Here is a 14,348-nt window from a genome sequence, read left to right as displayed (position 1 = left end):
GACAAGAGTAAAAAAAATATATTATTATGTATAATAAAATATAATGGAATGAAATAGCAAATTTAACTTTGAATATGAATGGGATGAATTCACCTATGAAATGGAAGAAATTATCAGAATGTATTTATTTGAAAGGAGAATCCAACAATGTTGTTTGTAAAAAATATATTTAAAACAGAAAGAGAGAATTAAAATAAGGAGATGGAGCAGAATGTATTATGCTTAAGCTGAAAGAAAAAAAGGCAAATGTAACAATAATGCTCTCAAAGGAAAAGCTTTTTAAAAGTAAAAATTAAAAAAGATAAATGGGGAAACTACATTGTGCTAAAAGTTGTCATAATCAATGGATTGATATCAATACTGAGCATACATGTACCAAGTGGTATAGCATCTAAATTCTTAAAGGAATATTTAAATGAGTTACAGATGAAAATAGTAAAACAATGATAGTGTGGAACCTCAACTTACCCTTCTCATACTTGAAAAAAATCTAACTATAAATCACCCCACCAAAAAGGAAGATAAGAAGCTGAATGGAATTTCAGAAAAGTTAGATATCATGGATCTCTGGAAAATATTGAAAGGTTTCATTCCCTTCAGGAATATACCTGATCTCATCTGTGCACATCACCTTCACAAAAACTGATCATGTATCAGGACATAAAACCTCACAAAAAATGCAGAAAGTAAAAAATATTAAGTGAATCTTTCCTGATGACAATGTAATAAAAATTACATTCAATAAATAGTCCTTGAAGGAAAAATTAAAGATTCATTGGAAATTAAATAACTTAATCACATTGAATGGGTGAATCAAAGAATAAATTGTAGAAACAATAATTTCATTAAAGATAACAAACAAAACACTTAGGGAAGATCTAGATCTTTAAACATATCAGAAGAAGAGAGAAAAAGCAGATCAATAAATTGAGCATGCAATTAAAAATTTAGAAAATCTAACAATTAAACATAACAACTTCAATAAAATAAATGAGCCCCTTTGGGCACAGTTCCAAATTGCTCTCCAGAATGGTTGGCACCAATATCAATTAGAGCAAATACCTCTTGCCTCTTTATGAACAAAGAGATATCTCCAATAGGAATCCTGGGAATAATAGGCATGACCTGAAAATCCCTCTCCTTGTAACCATCTCTCCCTGGAACTATTATCATGCTGAAAGATTTTGATTATAGAGAAGGTCATTGAGAGACCTTCATTGAGAGATGGTTGGTTTTTCAACAAGTAAAACAAACTCCTGTCCTGGTTGATTTTGAAGGATAGTGGTGGTGGGAATTGACCACAAGGAATAGAGTATTACAGCTGCAGAGGGACTACAATGAAAAAAATTTCCATTTTGCTTCCCTATGCCATATTATTGTTTTCATCTTCTTCTGTCAGAGTTACTACCACTCTGTTGCATTCTCAAGGATAAATCCAGTATCAAAATGTTGCCTACCAGAAATAATCATCTTAATTTTTTTAGAGATAGATGGATAAAGATTACTAAGAAAGTAGTAAAGAAATTGGACTTGCCCCACTACACTATCATGTTTGAGACAGCTGGAAACCTCAGGATTCTATTTAGTATCTTGAACTTTTGTTAAATCAATGGGTGGAAAAAATGCAAAGGAGTTGGTCTTAAGAAGATATTCATCCATAAATTGGGGAGTTTGGAATATTTATCTTAACCCTCTAAGTCCCAATCTATCTTAAGATCCTTCTCCAGATCTTCCCAGACAGTTTTTTGGCACCAATTCTTCATGTCCACGTTCCCAACCAAGGCAACCATGAATTGATACAAATCTAGAAACCCAGATGTGTATGAATACTGAGGAGTTGGAATTGTTCAGCAAAGCTTATGACAAACTGCAGTTCTCCATGCTTCTAGAGTTTAAAATGATAGGGCCTGACCAAACTACTGTCCTCAGGGAATTTTCCTGGGCAAATTTTGGCTTGTACCTTGCAAGGGAACTTGTTGAGAAGCAAGAAGAATCTATTGTTAAAGGTGGGCATAATTTAGGTAGTTTGGGGGTTGTTAAGGAGATTTTCAAATGATTTGACCCTTTCTTTCACTGATGCTAATTTAGACCTATACTCTATTTTCTTTGACTCTAAATACCATTGATTATAAATGTCCTATTCCAGAGGCTATTTCCTTAATCATCAATTTCTGCCTTAAATACTCTAATTTCATTTTATCAAAACTGCCCCCATTGTCACCAATTAATGTTAACAGAATTTTACTTTAATGGTATCCAAATTGTAAATAGCTGGAATTGTGTAAGCATAGAGACAGGTTTTAGTGAACAAGTAGTGGTAAATTCAGAATAAGGTATACAGCTTGCAAATTGAGAGTTCTTTGTGTCAGGAGATCTTGGCTGTTACAATAAAGGCTGAGATTTCATACATGATCCATAAGTGGGAAGGGAGGAGGAAGATGGATTACAATACAATCATATTCAGGACCTGAGTGGTTTCCCATGATAAGCCCACAAGTGCAAGCCAATATGAGTATTCTCCAGTCCTATGGGAGCAGTTCTAAATCTCACAGGTAGTTACTGGGTGGGGGACAGGATCAGAATTCTATAGCAGGAACAAGTTCTATGATATTTGATTCACTTTACTTAACCTACACAGAAGATTATTGTCAAGAATTTATTTATTATTTCAAAATCATTAGATTTACAATAGAAGACTAACTCCCAAGTCAGAATCTGCTAGGAAAATGGTAGCTCTAAAAAAAAATCTAGATTATTAGCATATTCATTACACATATTGACAAATATAAAACTCATAATAATTTTCACAAGTGCATCCTCTGGTGCTGACTTTGTAAATCCTTCCCTGGGGCCCGCTAGAAATTAAGGAAAGTTCTCTTGAAAGTTGAGTGGGTATATGGATGCCAATGTGACTACACATCTGCAGTGACTATGTACATTAGGGTGCCCAGGCAAATCATGTACAATTTAATTTCAAACTTGGCCCCACTAATGTCAGCTCTACTGTGTTGTGTGATCTAGCTTCTGGTACACACACAAAAAAATGCAGTCATCCTGGTTAGCAAATGTACGGGGATATCAGAGTATATCAATATCAGAGATGCATTGTTCAAAGGAAGAGAATCCCTGAAAGATTAGATGGGGAAGATCCTTTGAGGCAGTGCCATATCAGGGACATCATGCTTCATCTCCTCATTAGGTAGGGTGAAATATGTAGTGGACCCCAAAGGGCAGATGGCTCATGATGAGGCTAACTGGTCCTTTGGTGATCATGCACCAGCAGCAGATCTGTGATTCCATTGGCTTTACAAGCACAGATAAGAAAATTCATTTCATTGGATCCTGGCTCATTCTCTGAGCACCAGGAAGTATCAGCTTGAATTCTTTGGCAAACATCTTGAGCTGAGAGCTCAGGTCCATGGATGTGGTGATTATGATTCTGGAGTCTTCTACACTGGCCCATTGTTATTCATCATCTTAGTATTTCAAGATGTTTTCACCTTCAGTATCATCAAACTCCAATGTTCTCTAGCCAGTCAGAGCTTCTCTTTGGAGCTCAGTCAGTATAGTCTGATTATCACTGAAAACTCTCTTGAGCTTCATCTTCTCTTCCTCCAGAAGATACTATTTCAGCTCCTGGGCCTGCTGTACAAATAGGTGCAGGCAGACATGCTGATGCAGTTAGGCAACCAATCCCTCTCTTCTTTTAAAATGTAGTTCAAATAGTGCTTAGCACAATCCCTGGGATTTTGACAAATGTTTGTTGATTGATTAAAATAGCACCCTCACAATAAAATATTAATTCCTCATCAGTAGATCAAGATATGAAAAATCAGAATACTAAATTCCTTTTCTTATCTAATGCCATGCCTACCAAACTATCAAAGCTAGGAAAAAGAATAACAAAAATTTCCTGGAGAAACAAAAGATCAAGAATGTCAAGGGCATGAATGAAGGAAAATATGAAAGAAGGTGACCTAATAGTACCATATCTCAAACTATATGACAAAGCTATAATTGTCATAATTCGGTATTGGATCAGAAATGTATAAGTTAATCAATAGAACAGATTATGTATAGAAGCAAATGAATACAGTAATCTAGAATTTGATAAACCAAAATATCTCAGCTATTGTGACAAGAATTCGCTATCTGACACAATTGCCAGGAAAACTGGAAAGTAATCTGGAAAAGGCAAGGCACTGATCAAATATTTAACACCATATACCAAGAGAAATTCAAAATGGGTACATGATATAGACAAAGAATAATATTATAAACAAATTAATGGTGCATGGGAGAAATTGTCTGCTCTATGAACAGGGGAAAAAAATTCATTACCAAACAAGAGACAGAGAGTTGGCAAGGAGTAAAATGTTCAATTTTAATTACAAAAAATCCAAAAGTTTTGCATAAACAAAAGCAATGCAACTTAAGTGAAAAGAAAAATAAGAAATAGGGGAGGATGGATCTTTTCAGCAAGTTTCTCTTGGGGGAAAAAAAAAGATCTCATTTAAAAAAATATGGGGAATGGAGTCAAATTTCCAAGAAAAGGGAGATTATAGCCATTTCTCAATTAATGAATGGTCAAATGATATGAACAGTTAGTTTTCAGAAGAAGAAATCTAAGACATGAAAAAATACATAATTAGAGAAATTCATGCCCATCAGAAATGCCTAAGATGGCAAAAAAAGGAAGATGACAAATGCTGGAAGGGCTGTGAAAAAATAGGCACACAAGTACACTGCTGGTAGAGCTGTGAATTAGTTTAACCATTCTATAATGGGATTTAGAATTTTTGCAAGAATTTTCAGGGTCCTTGACAGTGACAGAAAATTGTTGATTAAATGTAATGTTACTTGCCAGTCCTTTAATGATTCTGATGTCAAAATTTCATTAATGTATTACAATCCTAGTCTTAAGATGCAGTATCTCCACATTAGCTAGTGTGAAATATATAGTTGGTGCTTAGGGATTTAGTACTTAGTAGGTACTTGCTTTGGGTGAGTTGGAAGAGAGTTCCAAGTATTGGTAAAGTTACTCACTGAGGCAAACAGCGAAGGGCACTGATAGGGATCAGTTTAATCTTATAGTCCCACTCTGAGAAGGTTGTGGGTAGCCCCACCTTGCTATGTCCACACAGAAATCCAAGTTGTCAAACACCTGATGCTAAATTTTCCCTATAAATCTGACCCATTTGCTGAATTCTTTTTGGGTCAGTCTGCTAAGACATTCTGCCTGATGGTATCTTTTTCCTCTCTGCCCTCCCCGCCCATGCCTCTTGATACCTTTCCTCTTATTCCATCACCATGCTTCATGGTGTCTTTCTCTTTCTTACAGCTAACTCTTCATAGAGAATACTCTTTCTCCCAGTTATTTGTGAATTCCACTAGGAAATTTGTCCTTTCCATGATTTAATTGGTTTTTAAATTATTATTATTTCTTTTTAAAATTTATTTTATTTTTAAAAATAGAATAAGAAAAAAGAAAAATAGAAAAGGAATATTAAACAAAACAAAAGAGAACATTGTTGTGAATATCAGCAGATCAGGGAAGATTCAAAATATATAATTAATTACCAGTTCAAGATAGTATATATCTATTAGTAGAAGAAATTATATTCATGAGTGTCCATCTTTTCTTTACTTCCTTGTAAACTGTTCTTTTGTTCTCTGCTGCGTATCTTTTTTACTTTATTCTTTTTTCCCACCTTTCATTCTCCCCCTCCCCCAAGCAGGCTATACTTAAGAAAGGATATATTTATGTATACATATGTAAAATATATAAATATACCTATATATACACATACACTTCCTGCTCCACATACACATATCTTTTTTTTCCCCTGGGTCATTTGGGGTTAAATGACTTGTCCAGGGTCACACAGCTAAGAAGTGTTAAGTTGAGGTCAGATTTGAACTCATATCCTCCTGACCAGGGCTGGTGCTCTGTCTACTACACCATCTCTGAAGTCTAACCAATGGAAAGAAGAGCCAGTGAGTGGATGGGTAGGTACTCTAAGAATTTTGCTCAACTTTGCATTCCCTTGCTGATGCCATTTTGGTTGACACTGGATAGGTCCTTTCTCATGAAAAAGCAATAAACTCCTTTTTGCTTTTCTAAGATAACTTTCTGATTAATTAAAAAAGGATGGGAGGGTAATGACCACACAATTTGGAATTAGGAATTGCTATCCTGAACTCATCACTCCCACAAAAAGATTTTACTGTGTAAAGAACCTAGTTTAACCTGGATCTCAGTGAATGGGATCTCTCATAAGAAAGTAGCCTCGACCCATACTATAATTATACCTTGAAGCTTTGCAATAACAAGTTGTACTATAGCCAAAAATCACAGGCGTTCACTTATCTTAAATAAGCATAAAATAAATTCCTTCCTATTCCTCCTGACCTTTTTGCCCCGACTAGCATTAAGTTAATATGTTAAAAAGTGTGTCATTGGCCAGTATTCTTAATCTCTGGGTAGATTTTTAGTTAGCCTATGGGTAGATTTCCAAGCTTAGAGTGTGAGCCTAGACTCCCCAGCCAATGGGAGAAAAACCCAGAAAAGGATGGGTGCTTCTACATTAGGGTATATATAATCCTGTGTTTTTCAGCTTGTGCTTTGCACTTCTTTGTCTGTTGTCCCTTTTTCACAGAATTGTAATTAATCCTTTTTGCTTTTCTATATTGAGAATCTCTGATTTCAGTTTGGGGAGGGGTCATTCCCAAAATAAAAACTCAAAGGAATAGTATAATCAAATTCCAGGGCTCCCAGGTCAGAGCAAAAATAATTGTGAACAGCCAAAATGAAACAATTTTCAAATATTGTGAAACCACAGTCAGAATCACAAGATTTGGCAGGTTCTACATTAAAAGATCAAAGTACTTGGAATATATTCTGTAGAGCAAAGGAGCTAGAATTACAATCAAGAATTACTTAGGACTTCCGGCCAAGATGGAGGAGAGGAGGCACACATCTGCTTAAGCTCCGCGTTTTCTCTCAGAATTTATTTCATGACAAGCCTCGGAATTAATGTTTGACTGGAAAAAACCCCACAAATAATTACCAACAGAAGACATCCTTGAAATTCTGTAAGAAAATCTGTATTACAGCTTCTCTGCTGATTCTGGCTTGCAGCTGTAATACAGGAGGTAAAGAATAAAACCCTGAAAAGCTAACAACTCTCTGGCCACCCCACCCCACCCTACCCACACCCAGAGTGACTCAGCATGTTCTTAGAGTCTCAAAGTCTCAAAGTGCAGATACAGCACAGCCATTGCTGTCCTGCTAGTGCCTTGCTGCTGTCTCCCACAGTCTGTAGAGGAAGCCCGGTAAACCATCCAGGCCTCCCCCCTCCACCCAAAAGCAAACTGCATTTATTTTTCTTATTAGTTTGTTTTCTTTGATTCTTCTCTGACAAAATGAACAAAAAATTTAAAAGGACTCTAGCCACTGATAGCTTCTATATGGATAGAGAGCAGACTTCAAACCCTGAGGAGACTAAAAACAGGCTGTCTCCAGAGGATTCCCCAAAGGGGAATATGATCTGCTCCTCAATACACAAAAATAACATAGAAGAAATTAAAGAGATAAATTAAAAAGGCTCTCAAAAGAGAGCTAGAAGAGAAATGGGAAAAGGAAAGGGAAGCTTGGCAAGAGAGTCTGGATAAGTCATCCCACACATTTAAAGATAGAGTGGATAAAAAAATCAAATCCTTGAAAAACAACATTAGTGAGTTGGAAAAAGAAAAGAGCTCTCTAAAAAATAAAATTGGCAAAATAGAAAAAAAATCCATAGAACAAAACAACTCACTTAAAAACTCAATTGGACAATTATGAAAAGATATTTAAAAAGTGAGTGAAGGAAATACATCACTGAAAATCAGAATTGAACAAATAGAAGTGAATGACTCAAGGAGACACCAAAAATCAGTTGAGCAAAACCAGAAAGATGAAACAATGAAAAAGAATGTCAAGTACCTTCTTGGGAAGACAACAGACCTGGAAAATAGATCCAGGAGAGACAATCTGAGAATAATTGGACTCCCTGAAAAATATGATGAAAAAAAGAGCCTGGACACTATTTTCCAGGAAATTATCAAAGAGAACTGCCCAGATGTTTTAGAAACAGAGGGTAAAATAGACATTGAAAGAATTCATTGATCACCTATTGTGAAGGTCCAGGCTATTCTGAAGGCCTCAGAATAAGTCCTTGTCAGGATAAGTAAAAGTCTTTACCCCACATTGTGGGTACCAATATGTAAAGTTATTGAATTGTGAGGGTCCAGTCATCTGCTCAATTATAATCCTTCTCTGGGAGGAGATCTGTAAAATCTTTTCCTCTGTGCGCAGGTTTCTTGGGAGCTCTGAATCTCCTCCAGCTCTTGTCCTTCCCCAAATCAGACTGGTCTCCTTTCAGCCTGCCTGGTGTCACAACTCTATCCCAGAGTCGATTCTCTCAGACCCAATGCTGCCCTTCTTTTATCCTCCCAGAGAATGGGCATGTGAGAACTCAATGGGGGATGGGGAAATACTTCCACCAATGAACTTGCTCCTCTTAGAATGCCTAAGGTGTAAACTCCCTTTAAAGGCCTGAACCAAAGGTCTGAGCCAGAGAACTATCCAGACAACCTGAGTTCTCACCTTGTCACTGTCCAGACAACCTGAGTTCTCACCTTGTCACTCTCCAGATAACTTGAGTTCTCACCTTGTAATCCTAACAACCTATGAAAGGGACCCTAAAATCAAAATGCAAAGAAATATAGTGGCTAAGTTCAAGAACTTATTATTTATATTATATATTATAATATATATATTATATATTATAATATTGCAAGCTGCTAGAAAAAAATCAATTCAAATATGGAGGAGCCACAATAAAGATTACCCAGGATCTAGCAGTATCCACATTAAAGGATCAAAAGGCCTGGAATATGATATTCCTAAAAGGTTAAGGAACCTGGTATGCAGCCAAGAATAACTTATTCAGCAAAAATGAACATCTTTTTCCAGGGAAGAAGATGGACATTTAACAAAATAAATTAATTCCATCTATTCTTGATGAAAAAAACGGATCTAAACAAAAAGTTTGATCTCCAAATACAGAACTCAAGAGATTTCTAAAAAAGATAAAAAGAAATCTTGAGAACTATATTTCTGCCATAAAGATATATAAAGAACACATGTATAATTTGTTCTAGAAACAAGAGGTGTAAAGGAAATTATATCAAAAAAAAGGGGAAAGTGGTGGTACTACATCTCACGAAGAGGCAAAGGTAATCTATTATATGTGAGAGAAAGAATGGAGGGGGATGAACATAGTGTGTATCATATTCTCATTAGAATTGGCTTAAAGAGAAAAATATAGACATATTCGATTTATGGTGAAACTCCTTCCACTTCATTGAAAAATGGCAGGGGGAAAATGAAAAGGGAAGGAATAAGCTAAACGGAAGAGAATACAGAAATTGTGAGGAAAAGGGGTAAAATAGGGGGAGGAACTCTAAGGTGGGGAGGGATACTAAAAAGGAAGGGCTGTGAGAGGCAGGTGGTGCTCACAAGTTTAATACTGGGGAGAGAGGTAAGGGGTAAGGTAAGGAGAAAAGCATAAGCAGGGGTTAACATGATGGCAAGTAATACAGAATTAGTCATTTTAACCATAAATGTGAATGGCGAAAACTCCCCCATAAAGAGGAAGCTGTTAGCAGACTGGATTAAAAGCCAGAAAGCTACAATATGTTGTTTACAGGAAACATACCTGAAACAGGATGATACATACAGAATAAAGATAAAAGGTTGGAGGAAAATCTGCTATGCTTCAGGTGAAGCCAAAAAAGCAGAGAGAGCCATCCTCATCTCAGATCCAGCAAAAGCAAAATTTGATCTAATTAAAAGATAAGGAAGGGCACTATATCTTGCTAAAGGGTAGCATAGATAATGAAAAGGAACAAATTAAAAAACCCCAGACAAACATAAAACTTGAAATTCTAAAAATAAAATTAATAAAATTGAAAGTAAAAAAACTATTGAATTAATTAATAAAACTAAGAATTTATGAAAAACCAATAAAATAGACAAATCCTTAGTAAATCTGATTAAAAAAAGCAAAGAGGAAAAGCAAATTGTTAGTCTTAAAAAGGAAAAGGAAGAACTCACCAGTAATGAAGAGGAAATTAGAACAATAATTACGAGTTACTTTGGCCAACTTTATGCCAATAAATTCTATAACTTAAATGAAATGGAAGTATACCTTCAAAAATATAGCTTGCCCAGATTAACAGAAGAAGAAGTAAATAGTCTAAATAGTCCCATTTCAGAAAAAGAAATAAAACAAGCTATTAACCAACTACCTAAGAAAAAATCCCCAGGACCAGATGGATTTACATGTGAATTCTATCAAATGTTTAAAGAACAATTAACTTCAATGCTATATAAACTATTTGAAAAAATAGGGATTGAAGGAGTCCTGCCAAATAGGTAACCTAATATCTGAGAGAAAGAATGGAGGGGAATGAACATAGTGTGTATCATATTTTCATTAGAATTGACTTACAGAGAAAAATATAGACATATTCGATTTATGGTGAAACTCCTTCCACTTCATTGAAAAATGGCAGGGGAAAAGTGAAAAGGGAAGGAGTAAGCTAAACGGAAGGGAATACAGAAATTGTGAGGAAAAGGGGTAAAACACAGACATACCTAAACCAGGTAGGTTGAAAACAGAGAAAGAAAATTATAGACCAATCTCCCTAATGAATATTGATACTAAAATCTTAAATAAAATATTACCAAAAAGAATGCAGAAAATCATCCCCAGGATAATACACTATGACCAAGTGGGAGTTATACCAGGAATGCAGGGCTGGTTCACTATTAGGAAAACTATTAGCATAGTCGACCATATGAATAACCAAATTAACAAAAACCGTATGATCATCTCAATAGATGCAGAAAAAGCATTTGATAAAATTTGATAAAATCCAGCACCCATTCCTATTAAAAACATTTGAGAGTATAGGAATAAATGTTCTTTTCCTTAAAATAATCAGGAGCATATATTTAAAACCATCAGTAAACATTATATGTAATGGTGATAAACTGGAACCTTTCCCAGTAAGATCAGGAGTTAAACAAGGTTGCCCACTATCAAGTTTGCCCACTATTCAATATTGTACTATAAACGCTAGCCTCAGCAATAAGAGCTGAGAAAGAGATTAAAGGAATTAGAGTAGGCAGTGAGGAAACCAAACTATCACAATTTGCAGATGATATGATGGTATACCTAGAGAACACCAAAGATTCTGCTAAAAAGCTATTAGAAATAATTCATAACTTTAACAAAGTTGCAGGATACAAAATAAATTCACATAAGTCCTCAACATTTTTATACAATACCAACAAAATCCAACAGCAAGAGATACAAAGAGAAATTCCATTCAAAATAACTGTCAAGAGTATAAAATATTTGGGACTCTATCTACCAAAGAAAACTCAGGAATTATATGACCAAAATTATAAAACACTTGCCACAAAAATAAAGTCAGATTTAAATAATCAGAAAAATATTAAGTGCTCTTGGATAGGCCAAGCGAATATAATAAAGATGAAAATACTCCCTAAACTAAGCTATTTATTTAGTGCTATACCAATCAGACTCCCAAAAAACTGTTTTAATGACCTAAAAAAAATAACAACAAAAATTCATATGGAAGAACAAAAGGTCGAGAATTTCAAGGGAATTAATGAAAAAAAAAAAAATCAAATGAAGGTGGCCTAGCTGTACTTAATCTAAAACTATATTATAAAGCAGCAGTCACCAAAACCATTTGGTATTAGCTAAGAAATAGACTAGTTGATTAGTGGAATAGGTTAGATTCACAGAACAAAATAGTGAATAACTATAGCAATGTAGTATTTGACAAACCCAAATATTCCAAATTTTGGGATAAGAATTCATTATTTGAAAAAAAACTGCTGGGAAAACTGGAAATTAGTATGGCAGAAACTAGGCATGGACCTAGACTTAACACCACATACTAAGTTAACATCAAAATGGATCCATGATTTAGGCATAAAAATGAGACCATAAATAAATTAGAGGAACATAGGATAGTTTACCTCTCAGACTTGTGGAGGAGGAAGGAATTTGTGTCCAAAGGAGAACTAGAGATCATTATTGATCACAAAATAGAAAATTTTGATTACATCAAATTAAAAACCTTTTGTACAAACAAAACTAATGCAAACAAGATTAGAAGGGAAGTAACAAATTGGGAAAACATCTTTACAGTTAAAGGTACTGATAAAGGGCTCATCTCCAAAATATACAGAGAATTTACTTTAATTTATAAGAAATCAAGCAATTCTCCGATTGATAAATGGTCAAAGATATGAACAATTTTCAGATGATGAAATTGAAACTATTCCCACTCATATGAAAGAGTGTTCCAAATCACTATTGATCAGAGAAATGCAAATCAAGACAATTTTGAGATACCACTACACACTTGTCAGATTGGCTAAGATGACAGGAACAAATAATGATGAATGGTGGAGGGGATGTGGGAAAACTGGGATACTGATGCATTGTTGGTGGAGTTGTGAAAGAATCCAATCATTCTGGATAGTAATCTGGAATTATGCCCAAAAAGTTATCAAAGTGTGCATATCCTTTGATCCAGCAGTGCTACTACTGGGATTATATCCCGAAGAAATACTAAAGAAGGGAAAGGAACCTGTATGTGCCAAAATGTTTGTGGCAGCCCTTTTTGTAGTGGCTAGAAACTGGAAAATGAATGGATGTCCATCAATTGGAGAATGGTTGGGTAAATTGTGGTATATGAATGTTATGGAATATTATTGTTCAGTAAGAAATGACCAACAGGATGAATATAGAGAGGCTTGGAGAGACTTATATCAACTGATGCTGAATGAAATGTGCAGAAGTAGGAGATCACTTCAACACTTCAACAATGATACTATAATGAGGATGTATTCTGATGGAAGAGGACATCTTCAACATAAAGAAGAGTTTTTATTTGGTTTATTTACTTCACTAAGGGTTGGTCAAAATTAAGACTTTCTAGAGGAATGTAATTCAAAGATTTGAATAGTTAGAAGAGAGAGTGTGTGGAATGTTGTGCCACAGTTTTCTTTTAATTAGTCCAGACCCAGTTTCCCTAATTGTCCCATTCAGTTACTCTGCCTCAGGTTATAGTCATGCCTTCTTAATGTTAGGATTAAGGTCTTATATCTTAGACCTTAGGCTATACTTAATCCCTCTTAATGTTTGATGGGATAAAGATCTTTTTCCATTTTAGACATCATTAGAATACCAGGAGCCTCTCCAGTACCTCTCATTATGTCATCCTAGGTACCTCTGCCCATTAGGTCAGCCCCATCCAGGTACCTCCCCCATTATGTCATTGTTCTTGTTACCCTATAAAAGAGTTTTGCATTTTGACATTCAGGGCTGTATTCTTTTTTTTTTTTTTTTCTTTTTTCCTCTCATATCTAATAGTTTTTATTTACTAGATATTTGCAAGGGCAATTTTACAACATTGACAATTGCCAAACCATTTGTTCCAATTTTTCCCCTCCTCCCCCCCAGATGGCAGGTTGACCAATACATGTTAAATATGTTAGAGCATAAATTAAATACAATATATGTATACATGACCAAATAGTTGTTTTGCTGAACAAAAAGAATTAGACTTAGAAATAGTGTACATTTAGCCTGTGAAGGAAATCCAAAATGCAGGCGGATAAAATTAGAGGTATTGGAAATTCTATGTAGTGGTTTATAGTTATCTCCCAGAGTTTTTTACTAAGTGTAGCTGGTTCAGTTCATTACTGCTCTATTGGAACTGATTTAGTTCATCTCGTTGGAGAGAGCCATAGTCATCAGAATTGATCATCATACAGTATTATTGTTGAAGTATACAACGATCTCCTGGTCCTGCTGATTTCACTCATCATCAGTTCATGTAAGTCTCTCCAGGCCTTTCTGAAATCATCCTGTTGGTCATTTCTTACAGAACAATAATATTCCATATTATTCATATACCACAATTTATTCAGCCAATCTCCAATTGATGGACATCCACATACTTTCCAGTTTCTGGCCACCACAAAGAGGGCTGCACATACAGGTCCCTTTCCCTTCTTTAAGATCTCTTTGGGATACAAACCCAGTAGCAACGCTGCTGGATCAAGGGGTATACACAGTTTGATAACTTTTTGAGCATAGTTCCAAATCATTCTCCAGAATGGCTGGATGTATTTGCAATTCCACCAACAATGTATCAGTGTCCCTGTTTTCCCACATCCCCTCCAACATTTTGCA

The 14,348-nt window shown here is 35.3% G+C and overlaps 1 pseudogene; it reads right to left on the bottom strand.

The window, feature by feature from the left end:
* Nucleotides 1–877: 877 nt before the first annotated feature.
* LOC141544433 (U3 small nucleolar ribonucleoprotein IMP4 pseudogene) lies at nt 878–7,177 on the bottom strand (annotated as a pseudogene).
* Between the last annotated feature and the right edge of the window lie 7,171 nt (nt 7,178–14,348).

The sequence above is a fragment of the Sminthopsis crassicaudata genome, chromosome 5 (assembly GCF_048593235.1).
Source record: "Sminthopsis crassicaudata isolate SCR6 chromosome 5, ASM4859323v1, whole genome shotgun sequence".
In the NCBI taxonomy this organism is placed as follows: Eukaryota; Metazoa; Chordata; class Mammalia; order Dasyuromorphia; family Dasyuridae; genus Sminthopsis; species Sminthopsis crassicaudata.
The sequence above is the reverse complement of the archived record's forward strand: the minus strand, read 5'-3'. Positions and strand labels throughout refer to the sequence as shown.